Source organism: Quercus lobata, chromosome 3 (genome assembly GCF_001633185.2).
Source record: "Quercus lobata isolate SW786 chromosome 3, ValleyOak3.0 Primary Assembly, whole genome shotgun sequence".
NCBI classification, from domain to species: Eukaryota; Viridiplantae; Streptophyta; class Magnoliopsida; order Fagales; family Fagaceae; genus Quercus; species Quercus lobata.
In genome coordinates this window covers 66,139,785-66,153,072 of record NC_044906.1, presented here as the reverse complement: position 1 = coordinate 66,153,072, position 13,288 = coordinate 66,139,785, and the positions used below count along the sequence as shown (strand labels likewise).

Below are 13,288 nucleotides of genomic sequence, written 5' to 3'. Positions count from 1 at the left end.
AATCTCTTGGTCAGTTTAATACAACATTTTGTTTCGAAATTTCATGTTTGGAAAAAAAAAATTCTCTATTCCTTGAAAAGTTGTAAAGAATTTAATTTCCTTTCAAATGAAACCAATTTCAAGCCAACCAAAACTAATTTCTACCATAGAGAAGATAAATGATTATCTCAACAAAGACGCAGAAGAAATGTTAATGCTAGTGTGCGCGCGCACACAAAGGACAAAGGAGTGGCTAATTAAAAGCATAAGCATTTCATGGCAGTGTATAAAGAAGCTAAATTCAGAATTAAAGAAACACCAAAACTTCACAACAGTCTTCATAACAAGAAGCAAATACTCCTAGATACCTCCATGACAAAGCACAATATTGATTCTATGTGCAGCATCAGCTATAGCCTGAATCCGAACTACACTTTCCTCCATTGATACAGCTGTTTGTGCACCTATGGAGCCTGATGTAGAGTCCCATATGGGCCACTATGATATCAGCCCCAGCTTTTGCCATCTCTGCAGCTTCATTTTGGTTAAAAGCATATGTTGTCAAGAGACCCAAATTTTTTTTTTTTTTTTTTTTTCAATCATCTCAACTTCTAAGCTGCTTATTAAAACAAGAAAAATAATAGCCTTAATAGGCACAAAAAACACCATAATGGTATGAATGAGGGTAAAAATTTCTGTGAGGGAATACCCATATCCCATTCCTGTTTCTTCAAGATTTTGTCTAAAATTACCATCAAAGAGCCCAACAGTTGGAGAATTTTGCACCCTAGAGAATCCAATAGACTCTCCCAGCTTTAGGAAGTAATCCATTCAGCGAAAAGGATTGGTAGCAGAGACTCCAGCAAGAACTGCTACCTTCTTCACCACCTATACATGCTTGTAAGCTCCATGTCAGTAACAAATTTTACAAAAGGGGGAGCAGAAATTGACTTAGAACATAACCAAGCAGGTCTTTCCATGTTTATTTTAAGTTATATTGGTCATCCCATAAAATACAAAATACAATATATATATATGAGTGGACATAGAAAATAACTAAAACAGAAATAAGAGTTAAAATAAATATATCAACAAAATCTATTAGGCAAATAAAATGTTGATAATTGACCAAATGATCTCATATTAAAACCTATTACCTTTACGGTCTGAATCCAATTGATTGAACTTTTGGTATAAATTACAAGTTACAAGAAGGATGTTCAACTCTTCTCTTATGATCTGAAAAATTCTACAAATTTCAAGTTCTTAATTCATAGGATTCAAACGTTTCTTTTGAGTCAGACATTGGTTAAAATTGCCATAAACTGGTGATGATCCACTGTCCCTCTTATATAACATGGTGACTCTTAGTTCCCTCAACGCCTTTTATGACCAAAATTTTGAACTTCAGTATGAATAAATGCTTAGTCATATAAGTGAAAGTTAGCAGAAGTTTAAGACAGTGTTTCCAGATGATTTAATAAAAAGCTTCCTAATAAAGATCTCTCTTGTAAACAACTTTTAATTCAAGCAAGCAGTTGAAACTTACTGGTAACACTTCATTGGCCATGTCAAATAGCTTTTGCATCAGCAAAAGGCAATAAGCCAGCTAAGGAGCCCCTTCCGGCCATGTGAAAGCAACCTGAATTGTACAACACTTACGATCAACACCACCAGCCTCCTCAAACTTTGCAGATATGCCTGTCCCTGCACTAACTCCTATTATTGGAACTCCCTTACTTGACCTGGTTCTTTGTAAAGTTACTGTTGCAAAAATAGTTGGTAACTGGTTAGCTCTGAGTCCACCATGAAAAAGAAAATCTGCTCCTTACTACTATGGTAGCTGGTAATTGAAACCTTGTGATACAAAAGTAATAAGTTTATTCTTATTTTGCTTTCTTAGTTAGTTTGTAATCAAGTTATACATATTGACATGGCTTTTCTCATAATAAAATCTAAATCACAAATTAGACTACTTAAAATGTTTGAAGTAGTAATTGCTGGTTGTTGTGACAGTATATTGGAAATATTAATTATTTTGTTAATCTTTCATATAATGCATGCTTATGTCATATTGTATTGACTTTGCGTTGGCAATTTCCATCAATGTAGTCTAATTTGCACATGTCCTGTCCACTTGAGTGTCTCTTTTTAGAGATAAAATTGGTTGTCAAAAAAATTCAAGTGCCTCATTTTATTGAGCTGTACTTTCATACGTAACATATGATTCAAGTTCTAAAACTGTAACCTGGTCTTGCATCTGGGAAGTCACTTGGGCTGTAGAGAATGGCCCCAAAGCTTGATGAAATCATCTTGGAAACAGTATTTTCCTGAAATTCTTGATTGGCTTCAGGACTAGCAATTTGCAGAAAACTGAAATCCTTAGAATTGAGTCGACCAATGCATTTGCAAACTCAAGAGTCATTAATATGACAAGGATACAAATTCACCTATAAAACACGAACAACTTTTAATTGAACAAGGTAAACAAAGATATTTAAGCACAAAGAGAAGGTTGAAATTGCGACACTAATAGAATCAATTCAATTCAAGAAAAATAGAGAGAAAGTGGAGTAGTTCTTACTTCTTAGAGGGAACTAGGCCTCCTAAGGAAATTGTAGACAAGAGAGAGAGAGAGAGAGAGAGAGAAGTGAATAGAGAGAAGTTCTGCATTAACATTCTGAATGATTCTTTACAATTCATATAATCCCCTTTATAGGCTTTACAATGCCAATTCCATTACACTGAAGCTACTGACTAACTGCCAATTAGTTATACCAACTAACTACCTGTAACAACCATAACAGAATAACTCCATCTCAGCATAACTAACTCCAGCTCAGCATGACTGACTTCAGTAGCTTCAGCTCCTATCATTCCCTTCCCCTTAAGAAAGACCTTGTCCACAAGGTCTATGCAAGATTTCAAGTACCTTCCCAGACATTCTAATAGTTGTAACTTCAGTTTGAACAACATAATACATAAGCAAACATAACAACTCCAGCTGCATAAAGCAATTCAAAGACACAATTCCACTACAACACACCAGCTGGGCACAACTAATTCTGCACTACCATCACCAACAGCATAATCTAAATCACAAAACACCACCCCTCCCTTCAAAGGACCTTGCCCACAAGGTGAGGGAACTTATTCTGGAGGAAGAACAAAGATTCCCAAGTAGCATCTTCTGGAAGTTGGCCCTGCCACTGAACCAGAACCTCAGTGATGGATCTAGTCCTCAACTGCTTAGATCGAGTTTGCAGGATTGCAATAGCTTCAGGATTGAACAGCCCATCAGTATCAACCTGTGGAAGAGTAGGAAAGGAACCACATTGCTGCCCAATTTGAGCTTTAAACAAGAAATGGGGAAAACTGAGTGGATAGAGCAGCCAACAGGCAGATCAAGCTTGTAAGCCACCTGTCCAATCCTTTGTAGAATTTGGAAAGGGCCATAATATCTGGGGGACAGCTTGTGAAAGTGGCTGGACCTAAGAGAAAGCTGCCTATAAGGTTGGAGTTTGAGGTAAACCCAATCACCAACTGAAAAGGACTTGTCAGTCTTGTGCTGATTAGCCTGAGCCTTTATTCTTGCTTGAGCTGTCTCCAAATTCTGCTTTAAAAGTGGTAACAAGTGCTGTCTTTGCTGTAACAATTGATCCTCAGCTGCCACTTATGTAGTACCTAGAATATAATCTAGCATTTTTGGAGGGGATAACCATAGAGAGCCTCAAATGATGTCGTTTTAGTGGAGGTATGAAAATTGATATTGAACCAGTGATTAGCCAAAAGCAACAAAGTAACCCAGGTGTGAGGTTTATCATTAACAAAGGCCCTGAGATAGTGTTCTAGGCTTCAATTAACCACTTCAGTTTGTCCATCAAATTGTGGATGGTAAGCAGAGGACATGGCCAATTCAGTGCCTTGTAATCTGAACAACTCCTTCCAGAACTGAGCAGTAAAAACTGCATCCCTGTCACTTACAATAGATGTAGGCATGCCATGCAATCTAAAAACTTCTTTCATGAACGCAATAGCTACCTTAGTAGCCGTGTAAGGATGGGATAGAGGTAAGAAATGCACATACTTTGTGAGCCTATCAACCACTACAAAAACAACCTCATACCCCATGGACTTAGGAAGGCCCTCCACAAATTCCATACTAATGTCAACCCAAGGCTTGACAGGAATGGGAAGTGGCTGTAATAACCCAGCAGGTTGATGTGTCCACCTTGATTCCTTGACATGTCTCACAACATTTGATATGGGACTTGACATCTAATTTCATACCTCTCCAAAAAAAAATCTTGTTTCACTCTATGTAGAGTCTTCAGATACCTCGAGTGACCCCCAAGTGGTGAGTTATGCATGTGCTGTAAAACCAGAGGTTTTAAAGGAGAAAGAGCACTCGTACAAAATAATACCATTAAGCAAAGAGAACCCTGCAGGTGGATTATTGCTAGTAAAAGAAGCAAGTGCTGGTATTCCTGCTCATTAAGATAACTGTCCTGTAAAATGCTCAGCCAAGAAGGACAAGGAAAAGAAATTAAAAACTAAGGCCACATTCTGGTTTGCATACCCCAAGTCACTGTCTTCATCAGTGTCAGCAGAAACTGAGACCATGGAATTAAGAACACCTTCCATTCTTTGAGATAAAGCATCAGCAGCCTTATTGTCCCAACCCTTTTTATACTCAACCACAAAAGAATATCCCAAGAGCTTCGTAATCCATTTTTGTTGAGTAGGTGTACCCACCCTTTGTTCAAGAAGAAATTTCAAACTTTGGTGGTTAGTTTTGATGACAAAAGGTTTACCTACCAAGTAAGGTCTCCATTTTTTTACTGCCTTCACCACAGCCAAGAACTCCTTCTCATAGGTAGAGAGGTGCAAACATCTACCCTTAAGGGCTTCACTATGAAAAGCTAATGGCCTTCCTTCCTGCATAAGAACAACACCTAACCCCACAACACAAGCATCATTCTACCACAAACAGCTTTGAAAAGTCAGGCAAAGCTAGAACTGGAGGTCTTGAAACAGCTAATTTGAGAGCATTAAAAGCAGAATCAGCTTGTGAAGTCCACTGAAATGCTTCCTTCTTCAATAAAGCATTCAAAGGGGCTGCTATGACACCAAAACCCTGAATAAACTTCCTATAATATCTAGTTAACCCCAAGAAACCCCTCAATGCCTTCACAGACTTTGGAATAGGCCATTGTAACATAGCTTCAGTTTTCTTAGGGTCAATTTTGACCCCTTGACCTGAAATTATATGACCTAAGTACTCCACCTCTACACAGCCAAAGGCACACTTGCTTTGCTTTGCATATGATTGATTAGCAAGTAAGATGGTTAAAACAGCCCTCAAATGTTCCACATGATCTTCTAAGGTCTTGCTAAAGACTAATATATCATCAAAGAAGACCAAAACAAACTTCCTCAAGTTGGGTTTAAAAATGTGATTCATCAATGATTGGAAAGTAGATGAAGCATTAGTTAATCCAAAGGGCATAATCAGAAATTCAATTCATAGTGCCCTTCATGGGTTCTAAATGTTGTCTTAGGTATATCATAATCTTTCATTCTAATTTGGTGGTAACCAGATCTAAGGTCTAACTTAGAGAAAATTGTAGCACCACCCAATTCATCAATCAACTCATCCACAATTAGAATAGGATATTTATCCTTATCAGTAGCTTGATTTAGAGATATATAGACTCAACACATATTCTCCAACTATCATCTGCTTTTCTCACTAGTAAGACAAGAGAAGAAAATGGACTGTGACTCACTCTAATAGAACCAGCCTCAAGTAAATCATGCATAATTTTTTCTACTTCAGACTTTTGATAAAAATAAAAAATAAAAAATGATAAGTAAGAAAGAAGTATATTCAAGAAACTACTTTATGCAAGAAAGGCACAAAGCAAACCAAAAATTACAGAGAAAAAGAAAACAAAACAGAAAATTAATTACAAAGGAGAAGAGAGTTTAGGAATAAGGGGAGAGATTCACTAGATGTGAGCCCCCAAGCCCGAGACTAGTCAAACAAAGAGCCACTAAAAGAACAAGGCAGCTGGTCTCCGGAAGACTTTTGATAAAATGGATACCTGTAAGGCCTTTCGCAAATGGGTTGAGTGCCCTCCTTTGACACAATCTGATGTTCATGGCTCTATAAGGTGGTAGATCAATAGGTAGAGCAAAGACCTTATTGAATTCTTGCAGCAAGTTGTCAATCTCAGCATGTTGTTGAACTGGTTTTGCAGTTGATAATCTGCAACAGTAAGCCTTTCTTGATGGTAGGCTTGAAGAAAACATCAGCATCTTGAAGAGCAGACCAGACAGTCTTAATCCTTGAAGCAAAACTGGTTTCCCCTGCTGAATGAACTCCATTGTCAGCTTCTTGAAATATCATTGAATCAAGCCCAAAGTGTATAACCATTGATTCCTCAAAACTACAACACAGCCTCCCAAAACCAACACATTCAAATCTAACAAGAAATTAGTGCCTTGTATTTTCAAAGGAACTTCATGACAAGCTCCCTTTGTTCTTAACATAGCTCCATTAGCTACCTTCACCTCAAAACAGTCTGCAGTAGATAAAGCTAATTGCAAGGACATCCACATAGACACATCTAAGAAATTATGAGTGCTACCAGAATCAATCAAGATTATCATTTCTTGGTTGTTAATCCTTCCCTATACTCTCATAGTACCTGGTGATGGACTACCAAGCAGAGCATAAAGAGTAATTTCAACGATCCCTTCTACTATGGCTTGTGAACTCTCCAAATGGTCACTAACTTCCTCCACTGACTCATCCTTAGGATCTACCTCATATGAACAGGTCAATTGTTGTTGTAACCCTTCCAACAAAAAGACTCTAGGGGTTTCACATTGGTGACCAACAACCCACTTATCATCACAATGAAAACATAAGCCCTTCTTCTTCCTTTCCTCTACCTGAGATGGTGACAGCTTCTAAATTGGCAATTTGGCATCCCTAGCTTCATTCTTGATCAATGGTGGTGGACCAAAAATTAATCCCTTCTGATTATCATTCCATGGCCTTATCTTCTTACTAGCCGGAAGGTATTCTTCCTGGATTTTTGCAAGTCCAAATGCTGTGTTCAGATTCTGAGGATTCAACATTCTCACTGGCAACCTTATTTCATCCTTCAACCCACTCAGAATACAACTCAGCTTGTGCTTCTCAGAGATTTCATTGATTCGATTAGACAATGCCTTAAATTGGCCATCGTAGATAGCTACTGAACTCACTTGTCTTAGCCTAGCTAGAGGGTCATCATAGGCTGATGCACCAAACCTAACATGTAAGGCTCTCACAAATGCTTCCCAACTCATGAACTGCCCAGATTCCTCAACATCCTGAAACCATACCAGAGCTTTATCTTCCATATGATATGAGGCCAACAAAATTTTCTAGTTAGGTGGAGTATTGTATAATTGGAAAAAATTGGTGAACCTTATAAACCCACCTCAATGGATTCTCCCCCTTGAATTGAGGGAACTCCAGCCTTACAGCTTTTGGAATAACAGTCAAAACTGATTCTTGTTGATTTGAGCCACCTGGAAATGAAAGTCTCTGCTGCCAACGATGCCCAGCTTCTATAAAATTTTGCACAATCTCGGATAAGGTTTGCAGCACACTAGTCACTGCATCCAACTTTTGATGAATCTCATTCATCTCAACTTGATGGAGCTTAGTTGTCTTTAAACGTGCATTCACCTCTTCAGTAAGAGTAGACAAGGATCAAGTTTCTGTCATTGTGACAAAACTAGGCTCTGATACCACTTGATAGAAACAATTCATTTCAAGAAAAATAGAGAGAAAGTTGAGTAGTTCTTCAAAGGAACTAGGCCTCCTAAGGAAATTGCAGACAAGAGAGAGAGAGAGAGAGAGAGAGAGAGAGAGAGACAAGTGAATAGAGAGAAGCTCTGCATTAATATTCTGAATGATTCTTTACAATTCATATAATCCCCTTTATAGGCTTTACAATGCCAATTCCATTACACTGAAGCTACTGACTAACTGCTAATTAGTTATACCAACTACCTGTAACAATGATAACAGAATAACTCCAGCTCAGCATAACTAACTCTAGCTCAGCATGACTGACTTCAGCAGCTTTAGCTCCTATCAGACACGCTCTAGTCAATGAGCAATAATGATCCTGTCGATCTTCATTTGTCTGAATAAGTCTTTGTGGTTCATTTATAAGAGTAGTAGTAGCCTCGAGATCATAAAAGGGCATCCCTTGCACATCCAGAGCAGAGATACCCTTTTGTGGCAGGCAAATACAGATCTTTGATGATGACTTGTTTAGTTTGTTTGCTATAAATTCAGCAAATCCTTTATTCTCATCTGGCGTAGTTCGCATCAGTGAAACCTAAAAACGGCAACATAGATTCTGTCATACACACTCTGATGTATAATTTATCAGAGCTGAGGATGTATTACAATTGCTATGGCATAACACATGAGATTCCAATCTTCCAGCAGAGAAACAAACAAAGATCAGAGACTTTGTTTTTCCATTAGAATCACAGGGAAAATGAAACCTCTTTTGTCATATGCATAAATTAACATTAAGACGATAAATTTTAGTAGTATCTTGAAAATCGAAGCACTCAAATGCCTAAAATAATGCCAGAATAAAATGACAAAGATCAAAGAGAAGAATAAGGGTTGTAGAGACTCATCACCTGCTTATTATGCTCATGAATCTTTCTTTGCTGAAAATTAGAAGGTATGGTATCTTTAGCTCCAAAGTTGACCATGTCTAAGGCTCCAACGGTTAGGACTAATGGGATCCTCTTCTCTATAATGGCATCAAAGCAGGAATCTTCACAAGCCATGGCACCTCCAACTAAATAGTCTGCGACCTCTGTTGTTGTGATGTCCAAAACACCCTAAGTAAAATGAACAGGAAAGAAAGTAAATATATAAAAGGAAGAAGCCATCACCAAGCAGGGGGGAAAAGGATTAAAAAAAATTAAATTAAATCACAGAGAAATTATAAGGATTAAATAATCTGGCTCCACCAACTCAACCCATAACGAACACCTTGACAGACTGAATAAAAGAAAGATATATGAATCAGAAAATATTCTATACATGCAAAGCGAGTCAATTAAAGATTTCTTATTAGATGCATGCCATTATAACATGATATGACACAAATGTAAGTTTGAAAATTTAACATCAGCTCTAAAGTACCAACATTAACTCAAGAAACATTCAAATAACAAACATAAGTACCTAACAAACATTCAATATAGAAATTTAAGGTCGAAAAACAACCTAAGAAAAACTTTTGGTTCACATTTCTTAACTACCAAACATACAAGAAGGTTCAAATTTTTTATAGACAACTTCCAAAGACATAAAATATCCACTTCTTTTGACAAAGCATGTGTCTTGTTCAAGCTTTGGAGTTTTGGATGCAAATGGATTGTATAAAGAGAACTACCTGTAAATCCCTCTCTAACAAAAGACTCCATAACCCTTCCCCCTACCCCAGTGGCATGAAAAACCAAGGTCTCATAAGTCATAACCTTCTTTATACAATTTTTCTTGGACATCATTTACACATGGAGTGTAACCCCAAACATTGTTAAACCAACTGTAGATTTTTCATTGACACTAGAAAAATCTGTGGATCTCTCAAGCCTTCCAATCACCATTACAGCAAAAGCAGCTCCAGCATTTGAGAACACAACCCCACTTACACTATTAACCCCACAGATATCCACTATCGATGGAAACAAATATCAAATCTGATCTGATGTCCCAACATAAGGTTTGACCTCTGGCTACTGTTGACACAATGACCTTAGGCACTCCAATCGGAAGAATTCTTAAGGCAGATGATATAAGAGATGTCCCTCCACTGCCTCCAATACCAATGACTCCAGCAACAACACCATCCTCGTGAGCTTTCTTAAGGAAATGTTCAAGTGCTTTACTCATTATAGCAATAGCTTTGCCTCTGTCATCCAGAAGCAATGTTGGGGCTTGCCCAACTGACTCAAAACAACAAGAGAAAACATCCTTTCTCGACACAAATATAAAAGCTCCCAAAACTCTCAACCCCCTTCTGCAGGCCAGAAGAAACATCAAGAATCACCGCTTGTAACCATCATTTCCATGAACAATTTAACAACAAACAAGAACAAATTAGTGTTTTGGCCAAAATACATTGTTGGTCCCTAAAATTTAGCTCATGAGCAATTTTGGTCCATATAGTTTAAAGCGATCACATTTAGTCCCTATTGAGTATGGAATGGTGATGAAGTCAGTTTTTAAATTGGTCACGTCGTCAAAAGACTAAAAGTGATCACTTCAAACTTCAAGAACAAAAATCACTCACGGGCTAAACTCTAAGAAATCTTTTTTTTTTTTTCCTTCACAACAAAAACAAATAACTAAAGAAAATGTCGTGTAATTCAATATAAGAAATATTCATAAATTATTTTGTGCACTTACAAAAATCAAGTAGGAAAAAGGATAAACCTGATGCCCATATTATAACAGAGGATATGACCCTAAAATGAGCTACACCATGAAAATGAACTTTGACCATTTGATAGGTATAAAAACTGTAAAAAGAGAGATGAGTTACACTCAGAACTTTATTTTTACTATACAGTCTAATTTAAATTCAATTTGGATTCTCACTGAGCTTCGACTTTAATATATATACATTATACATGATAAGTAAACACCAAAAGCTAAATACATAATAAATGTCAAAGCTATTTATCTATGAATCCAATTCACAAAATGAAGCACTACATTAGAATTCTATTTTTGTACAATCAAACACACACACACACACATATATATATGGACAAAGATTAGAGAATGTGTAATGTGTATATACCTTTAGAGAAGAGAAGAAGAGTTGTTGGAGAAGGTGTTGAGGATTGGATCGGACAGGAATCGGAGCTCGTCGAGCTTCGTATTGGCCGTAACAACAACACAGAAAACTCGGAGCGTACGTGCGGTCCGCCATTTTTAAGTCTCAAAGCTGTGTAGATTCGGATACCAAGGCTGGCTTGTTAGTTAGTGTCACCTGCAGGTAGAGGGGCAGGGCAATGACTGAAGTTTTAAGCAGAGTATAGTGTTAGATATGTTAAAATCAACCTCTGACTCGTATTATATTAAAAAAACTTTTTTTTTTTTTAAGAATTAATTAAAACTAATTATTGATCCGTACGATTTGAATTTAATATTTTGTTGAATAGTAATTATTTCCTTTTTATTTTATTTTTTTGAGAAACAAAAGTACCTTTTATTTTTTTAACCTAAGATAATATAAGTAGGCATTTGTAAAAAAAAAATTGGATAAATTCCATAAGGTATTTGTTATTTAAAAGAACTATTATTAAATAATAATTAACCAAATGTGTATTAGGGTCTTCTTTGTTAAAGAGAATTTAACAAGGCAACTAAAACAACACAATTTCAACGAATCTTGTTGGGATTCTTGCAATTTTGTTGACCTTGGTTTTGCCGGTCCAAAATATACTTGGACTAATAAAAGGTAGCTTTCGGATTTGATTTTGGAACGTTTAGACAGGTGTTTTGCTAATCCTAGGTGGAGAATTTTATACCCTGAAGCAGTAGTTACCCATCTCCCTAGGACATTTTCTGATCATCATCCTGTTTTGATTAAATTATGGAAACCCAATGCGAATAGACTGGTGAGGCCTTTCCGTTTCCAAACGATGTGGCTTCTTCATCCAGATTTTTACAGGATTGTTAAGGAAGCTTGGCCCAATGAAGCTCAGTTACAAATGGCCATTCCAGATTTTACTAGGAAGGCTAGGAAGTGGAATTTTGAGTTTTTTGGAAATCTTTTTTGGAAGAAAAAGAGAGTTTTAGCCAGATTACAGGGGACTCAGGCGTTGGCTGAAAATCCGAATGAGTCTCTTATGAGGCTTGAAAATTAACCCATTGAGGAGTATTCTTCTATTTTGCTCCAGGAAGAGGAGTTTTGGGCCCTTAAGTCGAGGATTAATGTGGCTGCCTTTGGGGATAGAAACACTTCTTACTTTCATTTAAATACTGTTGTTCGGAGGTAAAGAAATAAGATAAGGTGTTTGAAGGATAACATGGGGGAATGGATTGTAGAGGAAGAGGCGATGCAGGAGCATATTTTGAATGGGTTTAAGAAACTCTACTCCACGGATTTTGAGATGTCTTATAGGTTCTCTCATGTGGCTGATTTCTCAGGCAGCTTTCTCTCAGAAGTTGAAAGAAATTGGATGGGGAGGGAAGTTACTGATGAAGATGTGAGGAATGGGTTGTGGGCTTTGAAACCATTTAAAGCCCCAGGGCCGGATGGTCTCCATGCTGGGTTTTTTCAGCATTTTTGGCATGAAGTAGGGAATTCAATCTGTAAGGAGGTGAAGACTATTTTCAAGGATGGTTTAGTCCCAAATTATCTCAATGATACACTTGTGACTCTCATTTCGAAATGTAAAAGCCCTGAATCCCTAAACAATTATAGGACAATTAGTCTGTGTAATTCGATTTATAAGATTGTTTCAAAGATTTTAGTGGAAAGGATTAGACCTCACCTAAACAAGCTTGTGTCTCCTGTCCAATCTGCCTTTGTGCCCGGAAGGAAGGGAATAGATAATATCTTAATTGCTCAAGAGCTCTTCTATGCCTTGCATGGGAAGAAAGGCAAAGAAGGGTATATGGCTATTAAGATAGATTTGGAGAAGGCGTATGATAGGTTCGAATGGTGCTTTATTCACAAGGTTCTTCAAGCCTACCATTTTCCCCAAAATATTGTTAAGGTGATAATGAGTTGTGCATCTTCTACTAAGATATCAATGTTGTTTAATGGAGGGGCCTTGGAGTCGTTTAATCCTTCGAGAGGGATTCGGCAAGGTGATCCTTTATCACCGTACCTATTTATTTTATGCATGGAATATTTAGGACATTTAATAGAAAAGAAATGTGGAAGGAGCCTGGAAACCTTTAAAAGCCTCCAGGGATAATATAGGAATCTCCCATCTATTTTTTGCGGATGATTTAATTCTCTTTGCCAAAGTAGATGATGATTCATGTGAAGCCATTTCGGAAGTATTAAATGAGTTTTGTGAAGAGTCGGGTCAAAAAGTAAGTGTAGAGAAGTCAAGAATTTATTTTTCCCCCAATATGCAAGCTGAAACAAAAAGAGAAGTCTGCTCAAAACTGGGAATACAAGCTACAACTAATATTGGGAATTACCTGGGGTTTCCGATAAAGCATAAAGGGGTCCCAAGGAATAGG

At 37.3% G+C, this 13,288-nt stretch overlaps 1 pseudogene; it reads right to left on the bottom strand.

Annotated features, from left to right (window-relative positions):
• Positions 1–214: 214 nt before the first annotated feature.
• On the bottom strand, positions 215–10,867 carry LOC115981305 (annotated as a pseudogene).
• Positions 10,868–13,288: the final 2,421 nt, after the last annotated feature.